Here is an 11886-nt window from a genome sequence, read left to right on the forward strand (position 1 = left end):
CCCTCTCTCACTCTCTTTCTATCTCTTTCTTTCTGTACATATTAGAATAGAAAGATAAAATAAAGATCTACACGAAGCAATGTAATTATGCTCAAAAATAGATACAAAAAATTAAATTAATTAATCAATTAGTCATGCTTGAAGGACATTAGAGCAGTTCGACAGACAACTGTAATGACATTTAAAGTTTATTCAACTTATACGTATAAAAATAAATTAATTATAAAAGCATTTATCTTCTCTAATTCATAGACTAAAATTATGTATAAAATTTTAAATCGCGCAGATGTATTCATAATTCAAGACATTAGACAGCTTTTTGATCCTTTGCATAATTTATATTTAGTTAATTGGAATAATCTTCAATAAAATATAACAAAGATGTAATTTTGCGAAAGCATAATTATGAATATATTACTAATTCAATTTGTCAATATTCCTTTGTCATCTATGTTAAATCATTACGTAACTCATTTTCTCCTCCTCTCTCTCTTTCTCTCTCTCTCTCTCTTTCTCACTGCCTTTAGCGAGCATGTTGTGCGGAGCAACTCCCATTTCTCTTAGTTTAAGTCCCTTAATGTCTAACGTCGACGACAAGGGAACATCCGGTGATGTAATGTATACTACATGTGCATTATCACAAAGAGAAAATTGTAACAAGTCTGCAAACCAACCACTGTTTTTTAGATATATCGTTATCATTATTATTATTGTACGTCGGATCGTATCGCTCATTATGCTCGAAATTCAAGCAGACTTTAAAAGTGAAATGAGTGAGTAATTGTATATTCGATTATCGATCGAAATTAAAGTCTTTCCAGAATCTGTATAATGTAATTTTCAAGGATGTGCTGATTGCGCACAAGCGTGGATGGTAATTCCTCTCGCTATCATTATCATCACCACGTGCCTGATCTTGTCTAGCCTTGGCAAGATCATTGCCACCGTCACGATCGTACCGAATGACATAGCGATAATAATAATAAGCACCACCCCGAGTTATGAAATACATAAAGAATCAAGATCTTTGAATTCATAATGTACTCGTCACAAATCAATCTTCTTTGACGTATAGCGATGCGATTCTCGAGTATCCCAATCTAGTTGGATTATGATGGACAAGTTTTTATGTCAATTCTTATAAACAATATAGTTGTTGAATATTAATCATATAATAAATCATGATTAATAATATCATAATTATACATTTTTCTGAATCAAGAAACTAAGATATATTATAATATTTAAGTACACAAATTCTTTGTTCATTGATTATATCTAAAGTCGATCTTGAACGAAGAATTTCATCACACAAGCGTAAGAAAAGAAATCGTTTATAAGCCAGTCAAAGAATCTATAGAATAGAGTCCCGACAAATCTCTCATGTACTTGGCAGATTATTTCTTTCTTTTGCACAATGCGGTGAATAATTGAGATTAAAAGATATTTCACCCGACAAATTCCACGCATGAGAAAATTGTGCACAAATAAAATAGAAATTTATTGTCTCAGATTTGACATTTTTTAATTTCAATGACTTATTCCTGGAAAACGTCGCGCAAAAAATATATGTCATACTAGAATCCAAAAATTCAACTCTCCAAATATCCTGAAGTGTAGAGATCTCACAAAAAGCTTAAGATTTATAAAATCTGTGTTTTTCTTTTTGGAAATTTTCTGTTTAAACTTACTATATTTATGACTCAAATATTTATATATTTTTTTTTATTGGAACGCATTTGCTTTTCTTTTGATAATAAAAAATTATATAAAAAATATACCCAAACATATATCCTTCTAAGAAAAACACGGACTAGTTCATCGAGTCGCCGTTCATTATTTGCTTAAATATCCCATTTGATATTCGCGATTTTATTAAAATATATTAAATCCGAAGTCGCCACAATCTTGATCATAATCGGACATATACATGCTTTTACTGAAATTAGTGAAATTCAAGCAGAGAGAAGAACACATTTAAAAACCATATAATCTTTTTAATTATCAATTATTTTTAATATGTTTCCTACTCAGGATATACATATTTGATTTTGTGCGTATCTATTTAAATAACTTATAATAATACTGCTTAATGTCCTTCAAGTATACTCACACGTGTGTAAAACTTTTTCCGGCACTATAGTTGATTTATTTATGTAATATGTATTTTTAGAAATATACAAAAAAATTTGGTATATTAGCATAATACGTTGAGTTTATTTGGAAATCGCACCTATGATCTCCGATTTTTTACGACGTAGAACGGGGAAAAAATCACGTACCTGATTTTTCCAGAAACCTACCTGCGCAGGTAACCGGCCTGAGGATTAGCCACTAAGATTAGAATGATTGCAGGCACCTGCTTGCATTGTCCTCAAACCAGACATCGATCCCTTTTCCCTCGTGGAATATTCAAGCACGCGCATCCCACAACAGCGCGACGTTAAACCCTCGTAATATTTATTCTTTCCACAGCCGTAGTGTGTAGATGCATCGCTGATTGGTCTATTCAGAATTGAATTATTCACGAAAAAACATATTTTAGTTTTGACGTTTAATAATAAAATAATATAAAAAAATATGAATATAAAATATTGAATTCGATACAAATTATATATCACAATTTTATTAAATAATAAAGATTGAAATTAATACATTAAATATTATACATTAAAAAAATTATCAAGAAAATTCTATTCTCTTGATTTTGTTTCAAATCAACGATCTCAAAGCAATAATAATGGTACAGCTTAATAATCAACGCAATTTTTTAAAATAATGTGTTTATATACATCCATAAATAAATAAGATAAAACGAATAAAACGCATGAGAGCCAACGCGCTGGATGAGAGGAACGCCAAAAATATATTATTCTTTGTCACATTTGTCCGTTTTATTTTATTTATTTGTGGTGTTTATATATATTTTCATATTTTAGATAATTTAGTAAGTTTTATAATAAATGAGAAACTTTCGGTGATAAATCGATTATGTAAATTCAATAAATAAGATACGTTGTATAATTTGCTAAATAAATTACATGAAACCGTAATGCTAAATAAAATTCCGAGAAATTTTCTCGGGAGGAGAAAATCCGCAGATATCGTTATTACAGAAAATCGCTCGACTCGATCGAACACGAGAACGTGACGTAAAAGGAAACGCAGGTCGCGAAGTGCAGTAAATGCACTGCGATGGCTGGTTCTTCGAGAGTTTTATCATTCCCGCTGCGATCTGCAGAGGTTGGAAGGTCAGCTGAAGTGTCTTGACGTCTCTCTTTCAAAGATAGTGTATTTGCTACTGTCAACTTTCCTTTGTCCCTCTTAATACACGCGCGATTCGTTATCATCGACGAGCGCGCAAACTTGCGATAGCCACTAATAGTTCGCTTTTTCATCTTAAAAATTGCGTGTTATACAGTATGTTTTGAACAGATATTTCGAATATTTTATCAATGATATCGTTGATAGAAAATAAATTAACAATAAAGAATATTAGTAATAAAATACTACACAGCTATTTACCGTTAAAGGATTATTGATTATTGATTACAAGGTATTAACAATAAATACATGCTTCAAAGTATATATAAAAATAATTTTAAACATATAATATTTCTTCCATTTAATTTTGAATTGTTTGTGTGTGTAAGTTTAATAATAATTTACTTATGGGTAATATTATGTCAAAATATAATGTTATCAAAATTAATTAGAAATCAAGAAACGCACGTTACAATAATCTCTTTCAAATTAATTAAAAAAATTCGCATTATAATCAAATCTCTTGAATGATATATTTTTATTAATTGGTATGAGGAGATTGCATCCTATTTTTTAGAAAAACATCTCACTTTTTAGGAAACAAAAAAATATATAAATTATTATTATACATTTACATAATTACATTACATAAATGGATGTTTACAAATAAATGCATTACGAAATATTAATCAAAAATTTATAAATATAATGAAAATGATGTAAGAAAGATGTTTTTTTTTTTACAACTGCTGAAATGATTGGCTAAATTCGTCTGGTACATTTTTCACAGCCATATCTTTAACAGATTAAAATTGCCTCCGTAAAACACGTTCTTTCGAATGAAATTCGAATGCACAAATCCTCCGACGCGGTTCTACGGCCGGATATTATTCTCCAAGATATCAATGGAAACGCGTTGCTTGTGTGTTACCAGCACGCGCATAACGCGACCGGCATAACAAAGACCGAACTCGATTACGATCTATTACGTAAATCGATGAATTAATCGACGAATGAAGCGGGATTTAATCGCGTTGACGTTTCTCGAAACGACGACCGTTTATGGACGTGCATGCGATCGGCTAGCAAGGAAGTGTCAAACTAGATAAGCGAGCGGCCACATTCATTACTTCCGTCTACCACAGATGCGCCACGCTCCATGCATTCGAGTTGCATCGCCCGAGAGAAGATCAGCTCATCTCTCCGAGATTATACAGAGAGATTCATATGGTCCACCATCCGCCATTCTCGTATTTTTACATTATCATTTCATTGTTTGCGCTTTCAAAGATCTCAGAGATTGATATTAAATGATTAAATTACTGATATTTTAATGTCTACACAGAAATTAAATTATTACTATTTAATATTTAATTAAATAAATAATATTTTAATATACAGAAAAATTAAATATTGAAAAAAAAAGATTATAATATCATAGTTTGTTCTTAATAAAATTTTGGTTGTCCAAAAATGGAACATTGTTTGTTGATAAATTTATAAAGACATTAATCTAAAATTGAGAGAAAGTATAAGGAAAAGTTTTCAGAGGTCCATAAAAACTTTTGCAATTTTTTCGTGATTTTTTTCCGTGGAAGAAAGATTTTTTTTCGAGATTCAAATAGAAGAGTGATGAGAGTGACAGCCCACCGAAAGAATTTTCGCAAATTCGCGCTAGCAATATTTGCGACGTTTCTCTCGTGGGTGCTGATTGATCCCTCGTGCGGCGTACATACACTTCTCGTGGTGAGTGGAGGAGCGAACGATCGGAGCGAGTTGCGAGCGGGTCTCGAGCGGAATCTCGAGCGGCTCGTCGAGCAGTCCGAATCCCGCTTCCCGCGACGACGTTCGATTTCATGCGCGCTCCTTCACGCTCGAATTTCGATCGCCGATCATGACACGCGGACGGACGAAGACGTGCAGGTGAAACGTGCCGCGCTTCCCGCCTGACAGTTCAACAGAGAAGACAAGGAAGAACACGCGACAAAGTGCTCCATCGTGAAAGTTAAAAAGAAAAGGAAAGAAATCCGATATTGGCCTAGAGTTTGCCGAAGAATTTAATTGGTGGTGATATAGTTTTGTGTGAAGATTTTGTGGAAGGTTTAAAACGCGTTTCCTGTTCAATTAAGGAGCAAGGTAATTCATTACCCTTCATGATTATAAAATTGATTAATTAATAATTGCGAATAGGGATGAATCTTGATGATTTTTTACATTCCCACGATTCAAAATAATTTTTTATTAGAATCCTTTATCTATTAAAATTTTTCATCTGCATTAGAGAAAAACATCGTAAGAGAAATACTTTCGTGAAAATAATTTTATATTTCTACAAGTTTATGTATTTTTCATTTCTTTTTGTAATGTTATTGAAATAAATGAAAAATAATTGAAAGCGACAAAAGTTCCGACGATAATAAACTAATCCAAATATTTACACAATTATAAATCGCAATTGAATATCGATTCAATTATATAATACGTCCTTCCTCTTAATTAAACGCCTTTTTCATTAACACGTTGAAATTTAAAATAATTATATGCTCCTTTGAAGAGAGAAAGCACAGAATGGGAATAAGTGTAGAAAGTGTGGCCAAAAAAAAAACAGACTTATTATAAAGTAATTAAATTAATCTTATAATTCGTACTGTTCCTTGTTTTAAAGCAATGACGCTTAAATAAACCAAAAACATCTGTTAAGCCTGTCCGTAACATCTATTACACAATTAATACGATATAAAATATATAAAAAAATTATTACGTTATCACGTATTGTAATTAAATTAATACGTATATTTGAATTAATAATAATATTAATCTTTTATTTTAAAGTGCAAAAGACCAACATTTTAATCGTAAAAAAAAGAAAAAATCCAGACAAAGAAAGAGGACGGATAAAAGGAAAACCGTATCTTACAGAACATATTTATCAGTTTAGTTCTAGTGAACAAGAGCATATTGTATTTCCTCATTAAAAATTCTATTTACGGAAAAGCGTTTTTTCTATAAACAGGAAACGTTTTTATTACAACGATTATGTTATGCCCACGCAGTTTGGTGCAAACCTTAGTCATCATTTACGGACGTTTGTACTATAACGCCCTGTTGCCGACTCACTTTCGTGTTAACTCATTGCTTCACAACCACTTATTATCTTATTAAAGGCCATTGTACCGTTTCTCTAAATAATAAAGTAATGATGACTATGTACGGTGGGAGAATTTGTCGCTTTGAGAAGCGTAAGGACAAATTTTGTGAAAAAACGACAATATGTGCCAAACAGGATATGCGAAATTAAAATATCGTCGAGTCAAGGATATACAAAATATAAGAGAAATTCCGGCAAAATAAAACATCCGCGCGAAAGAAATAGATTACTAATGTATTAAAAGATCTGCCATAAACAGCTTTTTAAATACTCTATTGTTGTTTGACAAAAATATTTTATTGTGCTATTCTCAAGCAACATATTTCGGTAGAATTTGCATGGTTGTAAAACCACATTTCTCTCTCTCCTCCCCCCTCTCCCCCCCCTCCCTCTCTCTGTCTTTTCATCTGCAAAAATTTTATTACATTATGTTTCATTGATTGTGAGTTTAATATATAATTACTGCTCTTACCACATTCCTGATTACTTATCAATTGCATGTAATAAGCAAACGTATTTACTTGAACGCGAAATCCAAACAATGGAGAAACATCTTTTTTGTCACTTGAATGTACTTGCTTTTTGCTACTTGAATGTATTTAATAACGTCTACGTCACAAATTGGCTGCTTTACTCCTGTCACAGGGCACATTTTATTATAAAATGATAGAGCAAAGATATGGACTGGTATCAAAATGTATCGTTTCATAACAACAACAGGTCAATCAACTGCGCTGTTGATATGTTCCTTGAACGTCCCCGTCCCCGTAACAAATTGTTGACCTCGGAGGGTCGGTGGGGAATTGCATATTACTGACGCATCGGCAAATCTGTAGCGAGGGGACGCTGCTGATATTCGCAAGGGCCTCCATCGATCATTTTCGTCGCATCAAAAAAATCACTATAGAGAATGTAGAATATTACTGCGTAACGTTCGGTTTTAATTCGGTCAAAAGTTATCTTCAAATTATCCTTGAGGCAAAGTCAAGCTTTTCATTGAAAAATAAGAATTTTATCGACATACTATCAAAATAATATCGGTTTTTGCGCATTTTTGGTACTCTGTCGCAAAATATCTTAAAATGATTGTGTGAAGAATTGCAAATAAATATCATTATATATACAAAAGAAAAGAATCTGATAATCTTCGGGGAAAGATTTTTCAAACAGTAGTTTTTTTCAGATATAAAAAGAATATACGAAAACATAATAAAAACTATTAATAAGAGATGTAGACACTTATCATAGACTCCAATCTCTAAGAAAATATTATCTATAAAACTCTATAATAATAAATCAAGATTTCAGTCAGCAATTTCAACGCCCTGTACTGCATTATGTGATATACTAGAGACGCAGTTGCATCTTTCTATATATTACTAGTAGCCCCGAGAATATGTTACGCTGTGATTTATTCACTTTATGCACTCACGCAGTTACCCTTTCGCAATATCATTCAAACCAAGATAACTTATTATTATTATTAAATATTGCGGCACATATACATATCAATCATTGCGATAATTCCATACTTAGACAACGGAATTTACGTGTGAATTATACGTATGTGATTTTATGCGCATATAAAGCGCGATCTCTTGCATCTCTCCGAGGGTGAGGAGGAGGAGGATGAGACGGGGGAGGGAGAGAAGGGGGGACCGGAATTGACCGGATAATATTTGTGTGAAGAGAGACCGGTCTCGAATGGACCGCGAAACACTTATGCAATCTATTTAAATTAGAGAAAAGTAACTGTGTGCGCGCGCGAGCCCGAGTCGCGCGCAGAAAGAGAGAGAGAGAGAGAGAGAGTCCTGTGATTTTATGCGCATATAAAGCGCGATCTCTTGCATCTCTCCGAGGGTGAGGAGGAGGAGGAGGAGGAGACGGGGGAGGGAGAGAAGGGGAGACCGGAATTGACCGGATAATATTTGTGTGAAGAGAGACCGGTCTCGAATGGACCGCGAAACACTTATGCAATCTATTTAAATTAGAGAAAAGTAACTGTGTGCGCGCGCGAGCCCGAGTCGCGCGCAGAAAGAGAGAGAGAGAGAGAGAGAGTCCCCCGTCCGGTTGTCCATTCCTCCGGGCCCATCGCTGCGCGCCGACGTCGCCGGCCGATTCTCCGTAACCGATAAATTAAACACTCGGATATCTCTTCCGGTTTGAAAGGACGCGAGCGCGCCGCACCGGCCGCGCCGGCGATGACGGTAGCCCCGGTCGTTTTATCGGAAGAAATCGAGCGAACGATCTAAGAGACTCTGTTCGATCGTCGTCGTTTCGCATCCGCGACGGATAAAAATGTCTCATTGTTCTATTTGATAATGAATGATTCAAATCGATGAGTCAAATCATAAACGCTTGGTATGATTTCATGCCGCATTCTCCCCTCCCCCTTCCCCCCCGTTTTACCTGGCACTACGAAAATACACGTTTTTTGTCGATGTTATACGATAGACTAATAATAATTTATTAATTGTATAGTAGTATTTGTAGTATGTGTGTTTCTTCAGCATAAATCATGTTTAGCTCTGCTTCATTAATGTTTCCCAATATTTTTTAATGCGTGATGTTGTAATACATTTAAATTGTATGAACTGTAGAATAAAAAAAGTAATTTCTTCATTAACACACATATTTTAAAGTTAAATATCTAATTTTAAATTCTAATTTAAACTAGTATAATCTGAATATTCAAGCTAGACTTACAATCCGAATTTGCGCTTGGTTTTACAAATATATTTATTTCTTCAATATTTTGTTTCCTCAGAAGATTATCAAATTTATTCAAATTAGCAAATACTTATTTCTTTAAAAATTTAAAAATTGTTTTCGCAGAATTTTGATTAACGTTGATGTTTAACCTTAATATGTACCTTTAATCAAACATGAATTCTAAAATATTGATTTCAAATTTATCTGATTTCACACAGTTCATCACACGCTGCTCATTATAAATTAATGTCGCAGTAATAAAGTTTATTTCTGCTGTACAGAATAACACAAAATTTACACTCGTGCATGCAAGCAATCAAAGTACAAACTTTTTTCTGGCGAGATGTAAGTGCCTCTTAAAGAAATTCTGTTTATGTCAATATGTTGATTAAAGATTTGTTCTATAATCTCGAAACGCTGCGAAATATTATTCCTCGATAAATATATTATCTTCATAATTAAATCATCAATATGAATAATAAAATTAATACGGAATAAACGGAAATTTATGTTGTGTGTGTGGCTTTTTATTAAGTTTACTTATAAAAATTAATATCATCATCTATTAAACTTGCATTCGCAGAGTATAAAATGTGAACTTCAAACTCTCTTGATATATAGTCAAAATAATATTAAAATATAGAGAGAGAAAGAGATGTACAACGCTTTATCCTATTTTCTCGATATATTCTTGCTTAATTTGAAATCACGCGTCATATTTGGCACGTACGTTTTGCACTTTTAGCCAAATAATGCTCTCCAAAATAATATCAAAGGGGTACAAAGCTGCACAATGATATTCACGCATACGCGTGCAACGCGCTTATAAATATGCACGACGCACGCGAGCTATAAAAGCTCGATTTACGTACGTCATTTTAAGGAACGTAACCCAACCTTGTCCCGATTCCCTTTCCGTAGCGATTGCTCGTAACGATAGACGAGCCATGCGGTTTTGCAATAGTTCACAGCTTTGAAAAAAATAAGAAAAACAAGAACCAACACACGTAATCACGTTATCACGCTCGACTCCTTCGTTGTCAGAGAAGAACTGCAAACCGAAAGAGTCGAAACGTGCACGGATATCATGTGGATGGTGTTATGTCCAATTGTAACTTTGTACAAGTTCCAAAGTGAGTGTAAAGAAACTGTATCTTTTGACTAAGCTATCATACAATCTGGTTACGATTATTTTAAATTCCGCGATGTGGCGATTGTATTTTTACAAGATATAGATGATTACTAGTCAGTTATTGCTGACATTCTTCGATCTATAATCGATTGTTTGATCGATTTAGAATCGACCTTTCAAATAAGAAGCGTTTATCACAACTTTTCAATCTCTGATATTGCAGGTACATATATACAGGGTGTCCCCAATTTAAATGTCAAAACTTTAGGAGCGTGTAGGGGACCGATAAACTAATGTAAGACAAAAAGTCCTTTAGAGATTTGTTCGTTTTTGCTTCGTTTTGAAGAAAATCGCAAAAAATGAAACAAATAATTTTCACCAAAAAACTTAAAACAGCACTAAAATTATTAGATTTCTCAAAAAGTATTATAAAATAAAAATTGTAGAACATGGAATTAAGAAAAGAGAGTGAGTTAAAATCCACCTGAGGTAAAATTAGATTAGAAACAAAATTTCGCAGAATCTCAACGTGTAACAAACCAACAAAATTTATCTAGTTAAATGTCATTTAAAAATTTTCGCAAAAAGAGAAAGTGATAACATAAACTCCTATATTCAAAAATACTTAAAGAATACCATATTGAAAGAACTATAGCTTTGATTGACTGTGTTTTTTGCGACTTCTTGCTTCAAAATAAAAAACTGCTTTGTACTAATCTGCTACCTGTAAACGGATCTGTAGGCATAGTGTGTCCAGGTCAATCCCCAATAGATGATAAAAAAAAGGTTTCTTAGAAAAAAGGCAAGATTTTTTTTGACATCCCAAATTTACGTCTTATTGTCTCGAAAAAGTTTCTTTTGTCTGCATTGCAAAAAAAGTATTTCAGGCTTCATTTAAAATTGAATTGCGAAATTATATTATACCTTTAATGAACTTTCGCGCATAAATACATGAAAATGATTTCCAAACTCATCAGCTTCAATTTTTTTATTAGGCATCACTTAAATGATTATGTCGCTTTAATATTCAACGCTCCATGTTTTCGCTAAGGAAGCATCGACTCCAATACTTTGATCAGGAACTGAATTCTTGAAATTAAGATCGCAAAAACGTACCCTGTGTATGTGCAAGTGCAACTTCGATCAATGGCTTTCATACGAACTTTATTTTACTTATAGAAGTTCTTTATCTCGTTTAAAATTAAAATTAACTTATAGAGATTAAGAATTAACCTTAGCGCCTAAGAGAGGCGCTCGTCTGTCGTAAACTGTCGACTAATATGCTAAATAGTATACATGAGATAAAAAAAAAGTTGCATTATTGTCGCTCTGTTGTTGCGGTGCCGTGACTGCCACTGGCTTACCTTCGAAAGAAGGAGCGCATTGATCGCGTGAACGAGTTGTGTTAACTCGTTCACGGATTTGCTTGCTCCGAGGTCTCGCATATGTTATCTTCGTAATTTTATGAACCCAAGTTACGTCTCGGTCAAACGCGCCGTGCAATTTTTCCTCTGATACAGATCGGCTTGTGTCACTCTCACTTTCGTTTTTTGCACAAGATGTAGACGGAATATCAATCGAGATGAAATCGTTTGCCGCGCCGAAGAAATATTGAAGAGTTCCCCCCCCC

The 11886-nt window shown here is 33.5% G+C and overlaps 1 protein-coding gene across 3 annotated transcripts in view; it reads left to right on the plus strand.

The window, feature by feature from the left end:
* Nucleotides 1–4706: 4706 nt before the first annotated feature.
* The window catches only part of LOC115233308 (patched domain-containing protein 3), a 34446-nt gene continuing 27266 nt past the window's right edge, over nt 4707–11886 (plus strand). The window contains exon 1 of one of the 3 annotated variants that reach the window (XM_029803637.1): nt 4707–5400. The gene's annotated coding sequence lies outside the window, so the exon portion shown is untranslated. Of the gene's footprint in view, nt 5401–10226; nt 10258–11886 lie in introns of those variants that run through there. The other 2 variants (XM_029803635.1, XM_029803636.1) reach the window with 2 other exon arrangements.

This window comes from Formica exsecta, unplaced genomic scaffold (assembly GCF_003651465.1).
Source record: "Formica exsecta isolate Colony F162 unplaced genomic scaffold, ASM365146v1 scaffold170, whole genome shotgun sequence".
Taxonomy (NCBI): Eukaryota; Metazoa; Arthropoda; class Insecta; order Hymenoptera; family Formicidae; genus Formica; species Formica exsecta.